The sequence below is a fragment of the Bidens hawaiensis genome, unplaced genomic scaffold (genome assembly GCF_021521415.1).
Source record: "Bidens hawaiensis isolate Kalapana, Puna unplaced genomic scaffold, B.hawaiensis_p1.1 tig00009159_1, whole genome shotgun sequence".
Lineage (NCBI taxonomy): Eukaryota > Viridiplantae > Streptophyta > Magnoliopsida > Asterales > Asteraceae > Bidens > Bidens hawaiensis.
This window is the reverse complement of record NW_027491673.1, coordinates 179,859-204,259: the sequence shown is the minus strand read 5'-3', so window position 1 is coordinate 204,259 and position 24,401 is coordinate 179,859. Positions and strand designations below refer to the sequence as shown.

Genomic DNA, 24,401 nt, shown 5'->3' with positions numbered 1-24,401 from the left:
TTTAAGCGGTTTTTCAGTTCGTTTCAGCTCCTAACAACTCGTTTAAGCGATTTTTCAGTTCGTTTCAGCACCTAACAGCTCGTTTAAGCGGTTTTTCAGTTCGTTTCAGCACCTAACCGCTCGTTTAAGCGATTTTTTAGTTCGTTTCAGCACCTATCAGCTCGTTTAAGCGATTTTTCAGTTCGTTTCAGCACCTAACAGCTCGATTAAGCGATTTTTCAGTTTGCTTCAGCACGTAACAGCTTGTTTCAGCACGTTTTGACCAAAATGGGTTGTTTTGGTTCGGGTCGGAACGAGTTAGGGTCAACAGGTTCGGGTCAGTATGGGTCCAGGTCGGAAAGGTCAAAACGAGTTTCGGGTCGGTTCGTATGCATATGGAAGAGTTGAAAACCAGTAGCAAAGGTGCGTATGATCATCTTATGGAACATTTACCTGCTATCCAGGTAAAATATCTAGGATTGAAACAAAAATGAAAGTTCAATGACCTGATTGGAACAAAAGTATTTATCAGTGACCTGATTGGAACAAATTTCAAAGTTGATTACTATTCTATGGAGTAATCCCTAATAAACAACATTTATGAACCCAATTTCCAAGGGCATTATTGTCATTTGTTAAGCAAAAAAAACAATAATTTAATCTACCTTAAACTTTGCGTTTTTCAAACTAAGACACTTTGACCGGGACATAGGGAGCATATGATTTTATAAAAAACATACTTGTTGCTACAAGCATATTAATTTACTAGAGAGCACGCTTTCTACGACCGCATTTCCAGTAGCCATCAATTTGTGACCGAAATTACGGATGGTAAAACACATGTCGCAATTGCCCTCTTGCCACCGATTTGCTACTGCTGATCTTTTTTATTGTGATTGAGGACTTTTGTGGCCGTTTTTCGACTGCATAGTACTAATTATTTGTGATCGTTTTGCGACTGCATAACACTGATTATTGCGACCTCTTTACGACTGCATAGCACCAAATATTACATGTAATAGAAATGTATTGTTGACATGTTACACAAAATTATTCGAATAACTAAATTTATGTAGACAAAAAGTTATTGACATATTCCACAAAATACACACCGGTCCAGAGACGATTATTGACAAGCTACCATCTGTCATAGCCTTCAAATTTTCAGCCATATACCTTTGATCATGTAATGAGAGAATAGTATAGAAGTGGAAATGTACCTGAGATTAGGTACATAATATTGCAGACTTCTTCTGGGAGAAAGCTTTAAAGACCACTCTATCCTCTAGTGAAAAGAAACAAGATGAAAAGTTATACATTTATACATTAACTATCCTTCACAATAGACTTGACCATATATTATCAATAAAAACAACACATACCTTTGTAACTAGCACCCTCTTCAATGAAAGGATGATAATTGTAATATGTTTCACTGGTACAAAACTTAAATAACCAGTAATCTAGAATGTATTTTCCTGTTGTTAACTGAAAAGCCGAGAGATCTCCACTGATTATGTGATTCCATGACTTATAATAACTCAACACATCTTCCTCCATCTTTCCATCATCATACACAAGGCCAACCCCACACTCCTTTGTAACTTGATCTTTACAATGTAAGCATTCTACAATAATATTAATGTCGTCACCGCTTTTCATCTCGTTCGGCCCAAACATCCAGTGGCTTAGCAAACATATCGAGCCATTTCCACCTAACTTGACCTTTTCAATATAATGTCTATAAATCCAGGTTTTGTTTTTTGTAAGATTACTAATTTTTATCATCGGCAACTTAAAATAAGAATGTGGATTTGTCTCTACATAGCAGAAATTCAATCCTCGGAGTGTCTTGGGACATGATGGGACGGTAACTGATATTGATGTGCCCTCGCTTCTACTCCTAATCCACTCCGGCATTTCTTTCCCCTCATACATAGTGCTGAATATTCCAAATTCAAAGTACATCTGTCAAATAAAACATTAATTAATCACCTTAAATTTATAACACACGTGCGCGCAGACGCACATAAATAACAAACAAGATAAATAATAGGAGGAAACCTGTGTTTGAGATTTATCCCATCGTCTACATTTAAGAGTTTCTAAGCGCCTTTCTTTAGTAAACTCTAAGCTTGTCCAGCCCAAACTATCTAGCACGTTTTCCTCGACACACGCCATATCTTGGATTTTGATCCTGCCATCAATTTCAAATGATGATAACAATTCATCAACTCCAAATAAGTTGAGTGGGGACATTTCTAGTTCAAATTTAATTTTCCTCAGCAAAGGCCTATAATCACATTTGAAACTGGTGTGAGTACAAATTGATAATACTCTTAGCCTACGTGGAGGATTCTCAATCGATACCACCTTATACCAGTCTTCCATATAAAGTTTCTCAAGCCTAGGAAGGCTTCTCACACAATTGGGCATTGAAACAACTGGATTATTATCTAAACATAATTCTTGTAACATCGATAGGCAACTCAAGTCCTTGGGAAAGGATTCGTTACACAAATTGTTATTGACAAGTGATAAAGTTCTCAATGAGCTCGGTAGAGAAAACACAGAGAGCTTCAAATCACTTGGTATAGCCTCTATTTGAGCTTGACAAGAACTACAACCATCTAACAATAGTGTTTTAACCTTCTTTAGCTTGCCTATAGATATTGGATGCCTTCCAAGCTTGTAGCAGTAACTCAGATCAATATGGACAAGTTCAACACATTGCGTAATTGATTCACACACCTCAATCAAACTGATGCACTTTCTAACTATTAACCGTTCAAGTGCAGGGAGTTCGATAAAACCACCAAGACTGTGAAGTTGTTCACTGAAACTCAAATCAAGAATCTTTAATGATCCAAGCAACGATTTATCTTTTGAGCATGATCCAACCAACTGCTAAAGCATAGATAATTCATGAAATGTATTTACTCAAGATAAATGAATAATAAGATTATATCATCATCATTATCATCATCGTACTCAGTATATCCCACCAATAGCAAAGCTATGGTAGGGTCTGAGGAGGGTAAGATGTAGGCAGTCTTACCTCTACCCCATAGGGATAGAGAGGCTGCTTCCGGTGAGACCCCCGGCTCGATAGTAGTTTTGCATCAAGCCTTGGACATAAGGCACATAGCACTCAATCATCGGGACACCAGCTGATCGGTGCATGTACCCTTATCTTTCAGCTATCAACGCCACTACATGATGCCTGATTAACCGTCCGTCACTTTTAACGTTATTTTCACGAGATTAGTAAAATAACGTCAAAATTAGTGCAATTTCACTTTTGCCCACCCGAGGGTTCACACATATATACATCATATGTGCGCACCGCAAGCAGGGCTAAAATAATAAGATTATATAATAATCTGATACACAATTATCTAAAGTTTTACCTTTTGCCTCTTCACGGATGGCTGTGGGTTACTATAAGACACGTCAAAAGACTCAATATTGCTATAGGACATGTCAAGAGCGACAAGATTCTCCAATGGCAAGTATAGATGTATAGACTTTAAAGGGAACCCATGCATACACAACCATCTCAACTCTTCTGGAATATTCTGGAAACACTCACTTATTTGCACATAATTGAGTTGTAGCAGCATTAGGTTATCCATCTTACTTAACGCCCCTGTTTGCAACTCAAATGACCCACGTAACTTCTTTTTGTCAAGCATTCTCATATCAAGGGTAAGACCTAGAAGACTTTCTGTAGCCTACAAAGAAAACAGAACTCAAAATAAAATCCCATGTATATAGACCACAAAATTACTTATAACATGCATAAATACCAAAAGAAGACACACTCTCTTACTTTTTTTTGTTTCAACACTTTGAATGACTCCTCGTGACACCATAATCGACTGCGCTCCCATGGCTTGTCACGTGATTCTTGACGTACTAAATCTCTTCCCATCTCTTGAACCAACTGATGCATCACCAACTTGTTATCCCGTTCGATTCTAAGAAGGTATCTGTCAATGAGATTCCTAATCCCAGATCTTGTGTTTATATCACATGCATTCAATATTGTTTCAGACAAATCTCTATTCATTCCCACAAAAAAACATGCAATATGCTTAAACAATTCCTTATCATTTTCGAATGGCAAAGTGTCAAAGCTCATCTTCAAGACGTTTTTTATATGGGAATGAGGTTCTTTCTTCAACGATTCAATGGAATCCTCCCATTCACCTACATCTCGTTTATGTAACGACTTGCCCAGAACTTCAAGAGCTAATGGATGCCCTTCACAATACCTTGCAAGACTTTTAGACACCTCTTCATAACCTTCGTTGGGATAGCTGCAAATGAATGCATGTAGACATAAAAGCTTCATAGATGCGTCCTCAGATAAGCCTTCAAGTGTACATTCCGTATGCTTTGGTCTAACTTTTGTTTTGAATAGAGCGCACCTCTGTATTAGGGACGCGTCCTTGGTAGTTATTATGATTTTGCTTCCAGAATGAAAACCTTTGTTTCCGAGTAAAGCATCCAATTGATCCAAACTATCGACATCATCAAGGACTAGTAACAACTTCTTACGAGTAAGTGCCTTCTCAATCATAGAGGTGTATACAAAAACATCATGAACTTGATTTAAACATGGTTTTGATATATGGTCACAAAGTTGCTTTTGAACGTCAAGCAATCCATGATGTTTTCCAGCACATCTCCTGCTTATATCTCAAACAAAGCTGCTTAAGTATTCACGACAATGTAACTCGTATATATGCTTGGCTAAAGATGTCTTCCCTATCCCGCCCATACCCCAAATAGTGAGAATATCGGCAGTATGGAGGGATCCATCTTTTAGCCATGAAGTGACGCGTTCAATGTGATCTTTCATTCCAATAAGTTGTGGCATAGTAGACCCTAATGGTGCACCTAATCTACCGTAGAGATCGTGAACAATTTCCTTGATAAGTTCTGTTTCTAACCTAAAAAACTGATTTTAGTGAGAACAAAAATACACAAACCATGAAACTTATAAACCGTATTCAAAATCAAAGTTTTATAATACCAAGATATAGTGTATTGAGGTTTCAAAACACAACACTATGATTTTAGATGGTTATATTTAGTTGTGGCCTAGTGGTAACTTGTATCACTTTGAGTGTATATTGGAAATGAAGGATTTGAGCTACGCCTTACGAGATTGTCAGTTCGGATCCCGAGCTCACCCTGGTTTTCGTCATACTGTGTGTTACGCCAGAGATTCTGCTCTTGTGGCGCCACAACGACTGTCAAGTGGCAGTTAGCGGTATGGTTCCGGGGAAACATCCAAGCAGCGTGAGCCCGGTTAAGACAACATAGTTTGGCGAGAGTGAAACAATGAGGTTCTACAAAATGGAGAGTGTGGTGGTCTAAAAACAAAAAGAAAGTCGTCGTTCTAAAAAAATTAAAAAAAATAACTTGACATAAACAAATATCTAGTCCTTTGCTATTGTCACTTCAGTCTTGCATTGAAGTGACAAAAATAATCAAGTCCCGATCGATAAACAAACACGAATTAAACGACTAACTATCGTTTATTAATCAAAAAATATAACTCAAAACACTGATTACAATCTCTCAAACCCTAACTTGTTAACTTGGTTACATCTGGTACATGTCTCTAGATGAACCCTAACTCAGTTGCATTACTTCTCACACACTTCTATAATGTCTAACTCGGTTTATATAAACCAACCTAACTTGTTAGCCAAGACATTACCAGTTATAATTACAATACAATTAGAAAACATAATCAAATTGGACCGACTTGTCATTATTGGTCCTCAGGTTCACTGACTTGTGATTTGGAGTCCGAAATTACGTCCAACATATGAGTCCTAATTCGAATACGTTAGAGGTGTGGTGAGAATTGTAGCGGCTCACGAGCAAGGGCACTAGGAGTGGGAAGCCTAGCTAACATAGTCCTCTTAGCTTAAATGTTGGTGGAGATAAAAAGTTAATAACTTGCATCATTGGGAAAAAGTTATATATCAAGCATTCATGAAGATAGTAGGGTATGGAATTCAATTCCATTGAAATCAAGCAGCATGTGGTGGTACACGAAAAACATCTCAGGACATAGAAGCGAATTTAAATAGGTTTCAATCATTATTCAAGCAATACTTTAATGTGTAGGGTCGGTGGAAATAGCATTTCATATGGAAATACAACAGAGGTACAAAAGTGTTATTGTTGATGGAGTAGTTAACTATGGAGTTAAAGAAAACTAAAAAGATCTTGGCTATGAAAATTCATAAGGAAAGAAATATGAGATAGTTAAGGCTAACTCAATATTCTTGTGTGCAAAAGGTGTTAGTAAAATATGGCATGGCTAGGTGTAAAACAGTAAGACACCTATGGATACACATTTCAGACTATCATGCAAAGATTCTCCTGGCCATTCGCCTGCATAAGACTTGCGATTGGCTATGTTGTGACTTTGGTTAGTGAATTCGAATCTAATCCACGTAAAACTCGATGGGAAGCTGTAAGATGGATACTCATGTATTTGGTTGAAACAAAAACATTTGGCTTGGTATTTGGTGGTTATTTTGACGGCCTGGGCAATTTGGTCATTGGGTATTATGTGGATGTAGACTATGCAAAGGATATTGAAGGACAGACCAATTACTGGTTATGCACTTATGCATTCAAGTTTTTGCGCAATGTAGTGAGTTGGATTTACTGGAAGACTCATTAATTGCAACATGTAGTAGCATTGTCTACTATAGAAGCTGAATTTATTACATTGACTAATGTTGTCAAAGAGACGTTGTGACTGAGAATTTGTGTGTGATTTGGGAGTTGAATTGGATGATACAGTTGTGTATTGTGATAATCAAGGGGCAAAACAATTGTACGTCTAAATACAACATGTTTCATCATGAAAGAACAAAACAAACCAATGTGAAATTGCACTTCATAAGGGATTATGTCAGCTCTAAAGAAGTCAAAGTTTAGGAAATTGATGCAAGTTTAAACTCTGCTTAGGCTAAGGGTAGTGGGGCTTGGTTCAGCCCCAAGTGATCCAATATATTTGCGCCACGTAGGCGATGACATGGCCATAGATCAAGCCCCTCAACCAAGCCCCAGAGGGTGTAGTGGTCCAGGTCTCAGGGGCTTGATCCAGTTTTTTATTTATTTAATTATTTTAAATAATACATTAAATAATAATATAAAACATTACGTTGATACTAGTCTAATACAAGATTATCGGGTCTTCTATCCCACAAATGCTCGACCATATGTGGGATTGGGACTAAAATAGTGACGTATCAAAGTTTCGTTAGTGGTCTTTCGATCATGAATACGCAGTTGCCGGAACAATAGGGCTCGGGGGCGATTTTGATCTCTCAAAAAGTTTACCGTCGTTTGAACCGCTTGACAAATGAGTTTGTCTTCTTCCGTAGAATAGGAAGACGAAGACGATGACGACGATGCCATTTATAAATATGGAGATAAAGAGAAGTTTTGATAGAGAGAATGTGTGGTTTGAGTTTTTATAAAAAGTGTGGATTTGTATTTATAGGTTAAAAAAAATTAAATATATTTGATTGGCCAACGGATAGGTTGAACAGTCAACGAGTCTCCAACGGCTCTTTCCTCCGGCGGTCACAGCCACGCCGGACCACCGCGCCCCCAACCACCTGAGGGGTGTAGCGGTGTTCGCGAGCCACTTAGGCGGCCGCGCCCCCCGCTCACCCCCCACTACCCGCAGCCTTATATGTTTATTAAATCTTTGCTAGACCTAAGATTGAATTCTGTGTGAGTCGTTAAGGATCGGTTAAAGTCATTATCTATAATATATATAAACGAAAACATAAAAATCCTATGTGTAGCGATGTGGTCGCTCCCCCTTTTTTTGAAGTCACCAGATATGCTTGATTTTTAAATGGAGGCTTCTCATGCATTTGACCCGAATTCATGGGTATGGGTTTTACCAAACCCAGATATTCCTCAAACGGGTTATAACATCTCATTAAATTAAAAATTATTCTCATCAAATTATTGATGTAAAAATCCTATAAAATAGGATATACTAAAAATTAATATCTTATTTATTTTAAAAAGATATATATATTATTTAAATTAAAAAATCAATCTGATAGTAAAAAAAATAAACAGGTCTTGGGTCTCATCAAACCATACGCATATTATTAACTTTCATAGATATTATATATAATTAAAAAACCAATTTTATAGTAAAAAATATAAACGGGTCTTGGGTCTCATAAAAACCATATAGCTTTTAAACCGGGTTATAACATTTCATTTATTTCTGAAACAATTTATCATCAAACCATAAGTATATTATTAACTTTCATACAATAGAAAAATATATAACTCAAAAAATAAATAAATATTAGAACAAACAAGATAAAACAACCCCGTAATACGGGGGATAAAAACTAGTAATATATATAAACGAAGATATAAAAATCCTACGTGTCGCGATATGGTCGCCCCCCTTTTTTTGGAGTCACCAGATTTGCTTGATTTTTAAATGGAGACTTCTCATGCATTTGACCCAAATTCATGGGTATGTGTCTTACTAAACCCAGATATTCCTTAAACGGGTTATAACATCTCATTAAATTAAAAATTATTCTCACCAAATTATTGATGTAAAAATCCTATAAAATAGGATATAATAAAAATTAATATATGATTTATTTTAAAAAAGATATATATTATTTAAATTAAAAAACCAATCTGATAGTAAAAAAAATAAACAGGTCTTGGTCTCATCAAACCATACGCATATTATTAACTTTCATAGATATTATATATAATTAAAAAACCAATTTTATAGTAAAAAATATAAACGGGTCTTGGGTCTCATAAAAACCATATAGCTTTTAAACCGGGTTATAACATTTCATTTATTTCTGAAACAATTTATTATCAAACCATAAGTATATTATTAACTTTCATACAATAAACAAATATATAACTCAAAAAATAAATAAATATTAGAACAAACAATATAAAACAACCCCGTAATACGGTGGATAAAAACTAGTAATATATATAAACGAAGATATAAAAATCCTACGTGTCGCGATGTGGTCGTCCCCCGTTTTTTGGAGTCACCAGATTTGCTTGACTTTTAAATGGAGACTTCTCATGCATTTGACCCAAATTCATTGGTATGGGTCTTATTAAACCCAGATATTCCTTAAACGGGTTATAACATCTCATTAAATTAAAAATTATTCTCACCAAATTATTGATGTAAAAATCCTATAAAATACGATATAATAAAAATTAATATATGATTTATTTTAAAAAAGATATATATTATTTAAATTAAAAAACCAATCTGATAGTAAAAAAAATAAACAGGTCTTGGGTCTCATCAAACCATACGCATATTATTAACTTTCATAGATATTATATATAATTAAAAAACCAATTTTATAGTAAAAAATATAAACGGGTCTTGGGTCTCATAAAAACCATATAGCTTTTAAACCGGGTTATAACATTTCATTTATTTCTGAAACAATTTATTATCAAACCATAAGTATATTATTAACTTTCATACAATAAACAAATATATAACTCAAAAAATAAATAAATATTAGAACAACCAATATAAAACAACCCCGTAATACGGTGGATAAAAACTAGTAATATATATAAACGAAGATATAAAAATCCTACGTGTCGCGATGTAGTCGCCCCCCGTTTTTTGGAGTCACCAGATTTGCTTGACTTTTAAATGGAGACTTCTCATGCATTTGACCCAAATTCATTGGTATGGGTCTTACTAAACCCAGATATTCCTTAAACGGGTTATAACATCTCATTAAATTAAAAATTATTCTCACCAAATTATTGATGTAAAAATCCTATAAAATAGGATATACTAAAAATTAATATATGATTTATTTTAAAAAATATATATATTATTTAAATTAAAAAACCAATCTGATAGTAAAAAAAATAAACAGGTCTTGTGTCTCATCAAACCATACGCATATTATTAACTTTCATAGATATTATATATAATTAAAAAACCAATTTTATAGTAAAAAATATAAACGGGTCTTGGGTCTCATAAAAACCATAAAGCTTTTAAACCGGGTTATAACATTTCATTTATTTGTGATACAATTTATCATCAAACCATAAGTATATTATTAACTTTCATACAATAAAAAAAATATATAACTCAAAAAATAAATAAATATTAGAACAAACAATAAAAAACAACCCCGTAATACGGGGGATAAAACTAGTAATATAGAAGATATAAAAATCCTACGTGCCGAGATGTGGTCGCCCCCCTTTTTTTGGAGTCACCAGATTTGCTTGATTTTTAAATGGAGACTTCTCATTCATTTGCCAAATTCATGGGTATGTGTTTTACTAAACCCAGATATTCCTTAATCGGGTTATAACATCTCATTAAATTAAAAATTATTCTCACAAAAATTATTGATGTAAAAATCTTATAAAATAGGATATTAAAAAATTAATATATGATTTATTTTAAAAAAGATATATATTATTTAAATTAAAAACCAATCTGATAGTACACAAATTAAACAGGTTTTGGGTCTCATCAAACCATACGCATATTATTAACTTTCATAGATATTATATATAATTAAAAAACCAATTTTATAGTAAAAAATATAAACGGGTCTTGGGTCTCATAAAAACCATATAGCTTTTAAACCGGGTTATAACATTTCATTTATTTGTGATACAATTTATTATCAAACCATAAGTATATTATTAACTTTCATACAATAAAAAAATATATAACTCAAAAAATAAATAAATATTAGAACAAACAATAAAAAACAACCCCGTAATACGGGGGATAAAACTAGTAATATAGAAGATATAAAAATCCTACGTGCCGCGATGTGGTCGCCCCCCTTTTTTTGGAGTCACCAGATTTGCTTGATTTTTAAATGGAGACTTCTCATTCATTTGACCCAAATTCATGGGTATGTGTCTTACTAAACCCAGATATTCCTTAATCGGGTTATAACATCTCATTAAATTAAAAATTATTCTCACCAAAATTATTAATGTAAAAATCTTATAAAATAGGATATTAAAAAATTAATATATGATTTATTTTAAAAAAGATATATATTATTTAAATTAAAAACCAATCTGATAGTAAAAAAATTAAACAGGTCTTGGGTCTCATCAAACCATACGCATATTATTAACTTTCATAGATATTATATATAATTAAAAAACCAATTTTATAGTAAAAAATATAAACGGGTCTTGGGTCTCATAAAAACCATATAGCTTTTAAACCGGGTTATAACATTTCATTTATTTCTGAAACAATTTATTATCAAACCATAAGTATATTATTAACTTTCATACAATAAAAAAATATATAACTCAAAAAATAAATAAATATTAGTACAAACAATATAAAACAACCCCTTAATACGGGGGATAAAAACTAGTAATATATATAAACGAAGATATAAAAATACTACGTGTCGCGATGTGGTCGCCCCCCTTTTTTGGAGTCACCAGATTTGCTTGATTTTTAAATGGAGACTTTTTTCATGCATTTGACCCAAATTCATGGGTATGGGTCTTACTAAACCCAGATATTCCTTAAACGGGTTATAACATCTCATTAAATTAAAAATTATTCTCACCAAATTATTGATGTAAAAATCTTATAAAATACGATATAATAAAAATTAATATATGATTTATTTTAAAAAAGATATATATTATCTAAATTAAAAAACCAATCTGATAGTAAAAAAATAAACAGGTCTTGGGTTTCATCAAACCATACGCATATTATTAACTTTCATAGATATTATATATAATTAAAAAACCAATTTTATAGTAAAAAATATAAACGGGTCTTGGGTCTCATAAAAACCATATAGCTTTTAAACCGGGTTATAACATTTCATTTATTTCTGAAACAATTTATCATCAAACCATAAGTATATTATTAACTTTCATACAATAGAAAAATATATAACTCAAAAAATAAATAAATATTAGAACAAACAAGATAAAACAACTCCGTAATACGGGGGATAAAAACTAGTAATATATATAAACGAATATATAAAAATCCTACGTGTCGCGATATGGTCGCCCCCCTTTTTTTGGAGTCACCAGATTTGCTTGATTTTTAAATTGAGACTTCTCATGCATTTGACCCAAATTCATGGGTATGTGTCTTACTAAACCCAGATATTACTTAAACGGGTTATAACATCTCATTAAATTAAAAATTATTCTCACCAAATTATTGATGTAAAAATCCTATAAAATAGGATATAATAAAAATTAATATATGATTTATTTTAAAAAAGATATATATATTATTTAAATTTAAAAGCCAATTTGATAGTAAAAAATAAATAAACGGGCCATGGGTCTTATCAAACCATAAGTATATTATTAACTTTCATAAATATTATTTATAATTAAAAAACCAATTTCATAGTAAAAAATATAAACGGGTCTTGGGTCTCAACAAAACCATATAGCTTTTAAACCGGGTTATAACATCTTATTTATTTGTGAAACAATTTATTATCAAACCATAAGTATATTATTAACTTTAATATAATAAAAAAATAAAAATTAAAAAAATAAATAAATATTAGAACAAACAATATAAAACAACCCCGTAATACGGGGGATAAAAACTAGTGTATTATATATTATTTAAAAGTGAAAGTTGGTGCCTCAAGATTATGATTGGTCCACTTGGAGTTAGGTCAAGATTTTCCTTATTATTATCTTTTTTACTTTGATAATTAAACGACTATTCGTGTCAACTCGCCGTCGCAACGTTCGGACTGAAAACACTCAAATTTTACCAACACCAAAGTTTTACCGACCATTACGTCTTAGTTCCCATATTGTAACAAACGTAACCGAAATCGACAAAATTCGCATCGACTCACCATCGCAGTGGCCAAGATCGGCAACACTCAGGTTTTACCAACGCCCAGGTTTTGCTGACTCACTGCCGCAACGCCCGTGACCAATAATGCTCGAGTTTTACCAACGTCTGCGTTTTACCGATTGAATAAACTTTTTTTAAATAATTTATGTTTTTGTATGTTAATTTGACGAATTTATTTTATTGTAGATTTTGACGCTTGGGTTTTACCAACGTTTTTTATATGGTATCGTAACGAATGTAACCAAATCGATCGAATTCACGTTGACTTGCCGCTGCAACACCCAGAGCCGACACAACTTGGGTTTTACCAACGTCCGAGTTTTACTAATTCACCTCGCGCGACAGACAACGTTATGGTTTTCCCTACCAAATAAACTTCATTTTAAAAGTTTTGTTCTTTATTTGTTAATTTGACGAATTTATTTTTTAGGTTTTAATGCTTGCGTTTTACCAACATTGTGTATAAGGTACCATAACCAATGTAACTAAAACGTCTGAATTCACGTTGACTCACCGCCGCAATGACCAGGACCGATAATGATCGGGTTTTACCAACGCCCGAGATTTAGTGACTCACCGTCGCAACGCCGAGGTCCGACAACACTTGGGTTTTACCTACGTTCGGTTTTTACCGACCCAATAGACGTTCTTTTAAACATGAGAAAATTCCAATTTGACTCCCTGAAATATATCGGCGGGATATGGATTAGCCACTGAAAACTAATTTACGCATATTGCGCATCTGTGATATTCCGGCGGGTTTTTTTTACTCCCACAGTTAGTTGACCGTCAGTTCACTGTTGGTATTTTAGTAATAATACCAACATATTAAGGGTATTTTAGTAATCTTCTTCTAATAAATAATAAATATAATAATAATAGTAATAATAATAATATAATAATAATAATAATAATAATAATACTAATAATAATAAATTGATAATAATAATAATAATTATTATTATTATAATAATAATAATAAAGCTCATCATTTTCTTAACAGCAACATAACCCACAGCAGCAAAACCCAATTCATTCCAATTCATAATAATAATATGATTTCTTCCACCTTCAATATCCCCAATTCATTCCAATTCCAAACCCTAGATCAATAACATCCTAACCGTCTTCTCACACAACACCGCCACCATAACAATAACCACAACCCCAACACCCAATCAGACATCCAGTTTGATGAATTTCACACACTTCACCATCCCGGAGCTTTCATCAAGTTCTGATTTTCCGGCGACTAATAATAATAACAGTAACGACACAACCGGAAATATCTACTTCAACCCGGGTTTACCCGGATTCGATGGGTTTCCGGTGACTCCATTGTTTCCCGCCGAAATCGATTTTTTTTTTATTCTTTTTTTGTAGTTTCTTATTGTAAGCGTTAGGTACAAATAAATTATTTTTTAATTTAGCAAAAAGAAGTTATAAAAAAGTGAAATTTATCATTTTTCTTATGCAAATTTCAGTTAATAGTTTACCGAAATAATGTGTGTTTTAATTATAACTATTTTTCCAAAATATTATATTGAAATCGAATGTTTTTAATAGTGGTGTTTATCATCGGTTTTTTCGATGGGTTTCTAGTGACTCCATTGTTTCCGGTGAAATTTTGGAAACGGGCGGGTGGAGATTTCAACCCGGGTCTAAAGTTCTCCGGCCGCTGGAGATTTCGCTGCCGGTGGGAGCTCAGCCGACTTTGTTGCAGAAACGGGCATTATGGCAGGAAATATTTCTAATATTGGTTTTGGGATGTGGGTTTTGCTTGGAAGATATGATGATGATGATGATGATGATGATGAGGTGTTAAGATATATTTACAAATCTGGAGATGATGCTGATAAAAAACAAAGTGTTGAAGTGGTAATATATATTTCATATTATACACCCATACCAAACATCAGATTAGCTCATATGGTAGGTTTTGTTTGTTGTTAAACAAGAGGTCGGGATATCGAACCCCAGCCACTACACGATTTTGAAAAGTTTTAGAATTAATTATAGGCTCCGGGGTAAAATGGTAATTTCAACATTTTTGGTAAGTCAACATGACGGAAGGGCACAGATTGCCTTGCCCAAATATGACAGACGTCCATAATGCGCAAATTAGTTTTCAGTGGCTAATCCATATCCCGCCGATAAATTTCAGGGAGTCAAATTGGAATTTCCTCTTTTAAATATTTTATTTGTTTATATGTTAGTCTTTTAAATATTTTTTAGATCTTAATGTTTGGTTTTACCAGCGTTGTTTATATCGTTACGAACGTAATCGCACCTTACCGAATCCGTGTTGGCTCACTATCGTAACGCTAGTTTTTACCCGCCATGGTTTTGCCAACGCCTGAGTTTTGCCGGCCAAATAAACGTAGTTTTAAATATTTTAATTTATTTTATATGTTAATCTTTTTATATGTTATTTCGATGAATTTTTGTTTTATGGTTTAATTATGGAATTGTTACGAAAGTAACTGATACCGACCAAATACATGTCGACTCGCCGCTGCAACGCTCAGATCTTACCAACGTCTGGGTTTTACTGACCTAATAAATAATAAACATCGATTATATGTTATAAAAATTATAATTGGTATACGAGTACCACTTCTTTTTCAAGGATTTTTTTTAATTTTAAATATGATAATTTAACGAATTTATTTTTAGCTTTAGTTATGGTACCGTTACGAACGTAGCCAAATACCGACCAAGTTTGCGTTGTCTCGGGGCTGCAACGCTCGGGTTTTCTAACCGATTGAATTCTCCACGCAACGCGTGCGGTAAAATCAGTGTCATTACTAGTACAAACTTTTTAACATGGTAATTTTTTATTATAAGTTATACGAGTGTCGCTGCTACTGTTTGTTGCGTTGACATATTAGTATATTTTTTTTATAGTTTAGTGTTGATATCTTAACGAATTTAACTCATACCAACCGAACCCACATTAGTGCAACGCAGCAGCGCGACGGATAAAACACTAATTAATTTAGTTTTAAGGTGGAGATTCTCAACGATAAAATTGAAAATCATGTTCTGGTTACTAATAAAGTCAAATGTTAAAGTTTAGGGGGTAATTGGTAATTTTTTCAAAGGTGAAGCAGTTTAGATTACTTAGAATGTTTGCCAAACATGAAGAACCAGAATTGACGATATGAAAGATGGCTTGTTAATTGTTTGCTAACTTCGGATTTGGAGGAAGAATAGCCGTTGCCTTTAAAAGGCTTGTTATATGAAATCTTAGTTAGAGGAATCAGTTCTGTAATTCCATTCTAATCATTCGTAATAATGTTTTCATCGTATTCGATTCGTTTAGTACATGTTTTTCTCTAGTGTTTTACAATAGGTAGGTTATAGTATGTCATTACCTAGGCCTGTAAACGAACCAAACGAGCACGAATAAGGGCATGTTCATATTCGTTCATTTAACTTTAAACGAACACGAACACTTAATCGTACACATATCTTTTGCTCATGTTCGTTTGTTTAAAAAATGAACATGTTCGTCTTCGTTTGTTTAAAATCTAAACGAGCAGTTCAAGAACATAAATGAACATAATTGAACAAAGATAAACGAAAATATATTAACATTTAAGTAGATGACTCATATAAATAATATATAATTTTTTTCTATAAATACATAAACGAACATAAACAAACGACTATTCACGAACATAAATGAAACATGTGTTTATGTTCATTCGTTTAATTAAACGAACACAAACTTTTTGGTCATGTTCGTTCGTTTATTAAATAAACGAACATAAACAATTCACCAAACGGTTCACGAACATTTCATTGAACGTTCGGTTCATTTACAGGCCTACTGACATTACACTGGCATTACCTCTTGATTCTTGATTTATAGATGGTATGATATTATAAAGTTATAGTAATTTTCACGTGTGAGATGAGATGGTTACCGGCCCTTTGCGTCCTTCCCTTTTAAGTTAGAAACTTGTACGAGTGCATTCCTCCATATCTCCATCTTCTCAGCCAACTTACGTTTTTCGTGCGCGTTTAACTCAGCCTCCATCTTCAGATTATGCTTTTCCATTGCTTTTCCAAAGCTACCTTGTTGCTTCCGGACATGGGCAGGCTCAACATGATAAAAAACAGGTATAACGATTAGGTTGCACTTCTTGTGTTGTTCAAGGATCATTACAAGTTCATCAAGACACCATGATGAAAAAGCGTAATTCTCAGACAACACAATGACGGAAGCCTTTGATGCTTTAATTGCATTCTCCAATTCGGGTTTCAAATACTCTCCAGTTTGAATCCCTTTATCGTCCAAAAAGGTTGTGAAGTTGGCATTCACGAGGGTGGTGTGGAGGTGATTGGTGAAGCTAAGACGCGTGTCAGCGCCTCTAAAACTTAAAAATATATCGTAAGTTGTTGATGGAGAAGATGAACTTGCCTCAACAACTTCATTAAGTATATACATTATAATTAAAATTAATTACAGGAAGGTATGAATGATTTTTGAGAGGTGTTGACAATCTATATAAATATATATAGAAGAAAATGGCTGGTATTTTTCAGAATAATTTACGTCTTTTCCAAGTCTTATGGATAAGGCCCTATTTAAGTGTTTTGATAATCAAGAAAAAAACCACAATGTTGACTAAATCCATATCTAATTAAAAGCAAAAAATATTCCATCAAAAAACAAAAAAAATATCGTACCTAAAAATAAAACAGGATTATCTTGGCCGGCTCGGACTACCTTTAGGTATTGGTGGTCGCATACGGAATACCTGGCGTTACTTAGTTGGTCGTTAAAAAAATATCTAAAACCATATCTAAAAACAAGAAATACTTTGAAAAAGATTTATCTAAATCGCCATAGTAAGAAATAAATTTTGAAATAATGAGAGGTGGAAATGATTACAAGAGGAGGATGGATGCTGACGATGATAAGGGTGATTGTCACTGTTTAACAAATGAGTATCATGGACACATAACCATGTAACAATTTACAGGTAAATAATAGGCTTTTTGTATTATACAATTAAGGAAATAAATGGGTGAAAGTTTGGGTTTTAGCTTTTTTAGGACTAAAATTCCCTTTAATTCTAAGGTAAATTGAAAATAAATAATCTCATATTTTGTGTATTGGTTGATAATAATCTCACCTTTAAAAATTCATGTCAACTATCCAACCTTTCGACTATTTTTCTCTCAATGGACCTCCATTAAAAAACACTTAACGTCGTTAAGTTCTTTTTCCGAATTTCAAACCGGTGTTTTAAGACTTTTGATTGGAAGAATGATACGAGTCGACTGATGTAAAACTTATCTAAATTCGTCTACTTGATGTTTTGCATCTTCAAGTTGATTAGCTAGATCATTGAGCTTGTGACAATAATCACCGATGGATGTGCATGAACTAAGCAAGAGGTTTGAAAATTCCTATTCTAGGGTTGTTGCTCGTGATCGTTTATTATTTATAATAATAAAGATTGCTTCAATTTTAACCATACCACACGTGTAATCATGTTGTTTTCAATAAACCAAACTAGTAATGTATCAAACACAGTACTATAAATCCCTTGTGGCATCAAAGAATCATGTTCCGACCATTCAACATATTCGTCGTATGCCAGTTTAGGTGCATCAATACCATTGATATGTTGTAAGAGTTTGTAGGGCTTTTGCGTGAAGCTAGAAAAGCTTTGTCCACAATGAGTACGAAACCTTCGTTCCATCTAATGAGCGAATCTTTATCTGGATGTCAGCTAAAGAATGTGAATGGAGAGCAGTTTTCTTGTAACCTTGATCGCTACTTTGACATGCACAATCATCTTGCTTGTCATCTTCGATCGAGACCAAGATGAAAAGAGCGGCGATATGATGAAGAACGAACATGAATTTTTATAATTTATAATTAAGGCTATGATATCATACAATGTTAATGGTATCAAATGGTTAAGTTAAAATAAGAAGTGTGATATTTATAGGAAAGATAAGAAATAATATAATCCATTGATTTTGAATTTAAAGGTTTGAGATTAGATTGAGAAAAAACTAAAGATAAAATAAGGTGAATGATATAAAAGAAATTACATATTTTCTTTCTTCACATGCAAAACAGTAAGCACATGCCAATTACCCTATCATTTTAAAACGTCCCTAATTTTTTATACGAAATCGTCTTTTGAAAAAAAGCACCATAATAACGAGATATTTTTATCTTGAAGATGAATACCATATTGTCATATAAAAACAAAAAAACATTAGTGGTTTCTTACAAATTGTCTTACAAAAATTGTGTTTTACAAAATTGTGTTATAAAATTGTGTTTTTCATAGTGTTTTTTCTGTTGTGTTTTTTATATTGTGTTATACAATTGTGTTTTTTTATAGTGTTTTTCCATCATCGAAGGTTGTAGATGATTGAATATGGCAGCGGCCGAAGACCTCAAAGATCCAGATCTAGATCCACGGAGCAAGTTGCAGGTGGCAACGACAAAGGAAGATGAGGGTAGTTGGTCTGGTGGCGTCGGCCAGTAGCAAAGGTGGATGATAGTGGTGGAGATGGGTGGGTGGTGGTGGGCGAAAGGTAGAGGAGATGGAGAAGTTGGGAAATCTAGAGAGATGAGAGAGAGATGGTTGACGTGTTCTTTTTGTTAGATAGAGAGTTTAATTTTAAATGAATAAAAATATCTTTATTCTTAAAACTTTTTTAAAAACCATACTTTTTATTTGAACTTAACTCTCACATCAAATGCTTGAATAATATTATTGAAATCATAAACCTCTGTTTATAGAGAATAAATTACATTGAGATAAAAACTACGTCCTGTTTTTGAGTTTTTTTAAAGGAGGGAAAGGAAAGGAAAATTAAGGATAGTTAAAAAATGGATGTTCTTGAGTTTTTTTTTAGAATGGAAAGGAAAGGAGTAGGAGGAGTTAGGAGAGAATAAATTAATGTATTTTCCCAATAAGTTATCCTTCAAAAAATTGGATGATTACTAAGGATAACTATTTTTTAACATAGTTATCATTTCCTTTCCTTTAATTTCCTTCCAACTCAAGAACACGCCTAATTAAAATAATTTTCATTCTCTTCCCTTCCCTTTCTTATCCTTCCCTCTTCTTTCATTTTCTTTCATTGGTTAAAAAACTCAAGAACAATTAAATCTCAAAAAATATTTACTAACCTAATTCAAATTTATCTCTCTAAAATATCTATCAGATATATCTCTATAGATATTATCTAATATTAATATCCACTGGTCTTCCTAAAAGTTCACTTCAAATAACTACTCCGTAGTATGGAAGACTTGAAGTCAAGATCTACATTGACAACTACTTTTGATAAGGGACCTAGTTCTTAATGTGGGTTTTCATATAATCTAAGTTAAAGTCAACAACCACTTTCAATATAATTGAGTAGTTGTGGAAATTTCCTGGAAGTTTCAGTATAAGAATTTATACATAATTAAATTTAGTTATAAGTTGTTAACATGCTTTAAAGCAGGGGCAGATTTAGTACGGGTTCCCCGGGTTTAAGGGAACCCATTGATTTTCAAAGTATGCGTTAAAACGATATATAAAAAGTACTAGTGAACCCAAAAGAATTTTAGAAGTCAACCAATATTAAAAAGTCTAAGATGATTTAGTGGTAAACTTCTTCTTTGAAACCTTCCTATCTAATCTCTTTTAAGGACTCAAGTTCAAGTCTCTCAAAGACCCATTTTGATTGCATTTCTTTTTCCTTTTTGGTAAACCATCATTCTGTTATTAGTTTCGGTTTTACTTGAAGGTCTCAAGTTCAAGTCTTTTTAAGTCCTATTTAGGTAATCTTGTTTTTTCTTTTTGGTAAACCATCACTCTCTATTTAGTTGGGCTTTTTAAGAACTAAAAAGAGAGAGTTTTCGCTTCCGATTATTTCCAAAGTACACCTATTCATACCTCACGCATCTACAACCAATTTATTGTAATTTTTTTTTCATTTTTAATGTCCTTACATGTTTTTTAAATTAACATATTGTTTTATTATGGTATTGTATTATATCATATTCTCCGATAAGGCCCGACTGACCCGAAAAAATTAACGTTCGGTTGTGTGATATTTGAACACCGAAAAGGTGAACCCATAGGAAAAAAATCTTGGATCCGCCACTGCTTTAAAGTTAATATGACTTTTTAAATTAGAATCAATGAAAAAAAAATATAGAATATTTATGAAATGGTGCATATAAAACTTAAAAGTATAAATTAAAAAACCACTCCGATAACAAAATATTATTACACGGATCCGAGGTACAATAATATTAGAATTAAACTAACAAACCATAACACAGACATAAAAAAGTGTAACGTCCGCGTGCTATTTTTTTATACATTCTATCATATATGTGTGATGGCATAGTTGGTTGCACAGTTACACCACCAAGAGGCTAAAGACTTAAAGCCTAAACAAGCGGAATATGTTAGTACCTTCAAAGCTTGAATAGTTAGATGCTTCCGCAAGTCAAATAGCATCTTCCTGGGTGATAGTGACCGCCCACACTCGTAGCAGGCCGGCCTTTGGGGGGGGGGGGGGTCGACGGCCCCGACCCAAACCTCGTTCGACCCGAAATGTTTTTTTTTTTTTAATTATATGTATTTTTATGAAAAACAAGATGTATATTTAATGTTTAAACTTGATTACACAACAACTAGTTTTGTTTAGTGACAAAGAGGTATTACCCTCAACCAAAAGGTTGTGGTAACTATTTCAATTTGGAACATGTTTAAGCCTATTTTTATATAAAAACTTTTTTACCCAACTCAACCCAAATTATAACCAAGTATGCCAATTTAAAATTAAAATTGTTTAAAGCCAACAAAGTACTCATTTTATTTGAGGCCCAAAATATTTTTCGCCTTCGGGCCAAAAAAATTTTGGCTTCTCGGAGCCGGGCCTGGCTTGTAGACCAAGTTATCACTGCCGACTGCGGTGAAATTTAGGTCTATCTATTATCCAAAGGATAATGAGATATTGGATTTTAATAATCTCAACCTAAGAAATTCCCTGAGTTAATCCCAACTTCACCCTATTGGCCTCCATCGAGTCTTTTTCCTAACGAAGACTAATCCGATTAGTTTTAGGGTAGAAAAAAGTCATTTCTCCGGGACAAATGAAAAAGGTGATTAAACTTCAAAACCCACATTCGTCTGTGCCGCCACCGCCATTGCCGCCACCATCATCCTGTCACTGCTGCCGCCACCACCACTTTGCAGACCACCACCATGCAAATTATAGGTTTATGAAAGGAGAAATTGAAAATTTATATTATTATTAATTAATATATATTGGTGGAGACGGCGGTGGCGGTGGAGGCGGCAACGACAGTGCATGACGATGGTGAGAACGTTGGCAGTGGTGGAGCTCGCAGCGGTGGCGTCGGTGGGTTGTGAAGTTTAACTATTTTCTCATTTGTCCCCCCCCCCCCCCCCCCCGAATTTTGATAAATGACATTTTTTGTACGAAAACTAACTGGGTTAGTCTCTGTTAGGAAAGTGTTCGATGAAGGCCAATAGGGTGAAAGTTGGGATTAACCTAGGAAATTTCTTAAGTTGAGATTAATATTAGCCAATATGCCAAAGTTCAGATTACTGAAATCCAATATCTCGCGGGTACTGGTCTTCTTTTCCCAAAAAGGGGAAAAGTCTCCTCTGTGATCCTGAAAAGATGAAGGATGTGTTATCCTTTCAAATGTTTGCATGTCGACCAAGTCCAATTCTCTTCGACTATAAAACGGTGCCTTAAGCACCTCAGGTTCGACATCACTGCTTCCCTGTTCTCTTCTACATATCCATTACTCTCAACAATTAACATATTCCTACTTCAGAGGTGGATCGCAGGAGGTTCCCTCATGCGATGAGCTAATAGTTGTGTTTGTTTTGCGAAACCTTTTAAGCCTCGAACCCCTGGAGATACCAGTACTATCCTTGTCTCATTATTAGTTGTAGCAAAATGTGCATCTGTTTAGATTATACCTATTTATATGCCTTCTAGTTTAAAACTACGGGTGAGCATGAACCAAATAGGGTCGAGGCCCCGCCCTAAGAAACCTTTAATATTGTCCGGGTCAGGTATTGTGGGTGAGACCGATTGCTCACCCCTATTTAGAACCAAGTATAATAAAAACATCACAAATCTTGTGTTTAAAGTTGTTAGAAAAGGACGTCCAGAAGGCACGATCCACTAGCTTCAGGTTATTTAGAGTTGTCCAACACTTACACTGTATTCTCGAGTTTTTTATTTAAGGGTTTAGAAAATGATATATAAGAAAATTTTTCTTTTTTCATTCTTGAGTTTTGTTTTTAAAAGAAAAGTTGGGACTTTTTTCCTCCAAAACTTTCCTGTCAAATATGGCATGATTGTGAAGTAAAGTTTATAGTCTATTGTCATATTACTAATTTACCCTATCTTAATTCTCTTTTTTATGTTGCTATGAGGATATAATTGTAAAATTATAATTCTTTTTCTTATTTTTTTCCTTCCAATCTAACTCAATAATATAATTAACAATTTATTTTATTTTATTTTAACTCGAGAATGTCTTTTAAATATACAATTTCTTTCCCTTTATTCCTCTATCCAATCTTATCATTTCTTTTCCTTGTATTTTAAACCCGAAAATGCAGTGTAAGTATGCAAGGAACTACAAATCTTAGAGGCCCCACAACAAATGCTTTTAAAGATGTTTATGAATAGACAGATACTGATGTAAAGGAGAGAGCATAAGAGCATTCATAATGGTGGATGAGGAAAAATAAACTGAACACGCCACATCAGCTGTCACATCAAATTTCCACGTATTCACTTTCAAATACCAAAAACTCTTATTTTTTACTCCAACACTACATCCACTTTTAAGCATCTCTATATTCCACATAATCACCTACTTCTATATTTTCTTTCTATAACTAAAATATTTTTATAAACTAAAATACTTGTATTTAAGTATCTTATTTTTTATTTCATATTATCTAAACATAAAATAAATTCTAGTAAATAAATTTACATAAATAATAGAAGTCATATAAATAAAAAATTTAAAATTACATAAACAGTAAATAAAACAACCGCACGCAAACATAAACTAAAAAATTTAAATAAACTAATGTTAAAAACTCTACCTCACTCAAAACGACTATTGTTTAAAGTGGTGGTTGAATTGGTTTTAAAATTTAAATGAAAATTAATTACACTCGGCCCACTTATCATGTTTAGTTTCATCCAGTTTTGTAAATATAGTCTAAACTGAACATCATCTCCAACGTGCAGTTATTCAGTTCAGAATCCTGAACAATGTCACCTTAGAATTGAACACTCCATAGAAGATGCTCTTAAGATTACTTATTCTACAAAGCATTAAAAAAATAAAAATAAAAGTTTATGATAACATTTTTATGAGCTCGTGATTAGTGCAACATAAAGAAGGATGGTAAGGCTATGTGTAGTAAAT

The 24,401-nt window shown here is 33.4% G+C and overlaps 1 pseudogene; it reads right to left on the bottom strand.

The window, feature by feature from the left end:
• Window positions 1–1,205: 1,205 nt before the first annotated feature.
• Window positions 1,206–17,381, bottom strand: LOC143531366 (disease resistance protein RUN1-like; annotated as a pseudogene).
• Between the last annotated feature and the right edge of the window lie 7,020 nt (window positions 17,382–24,401).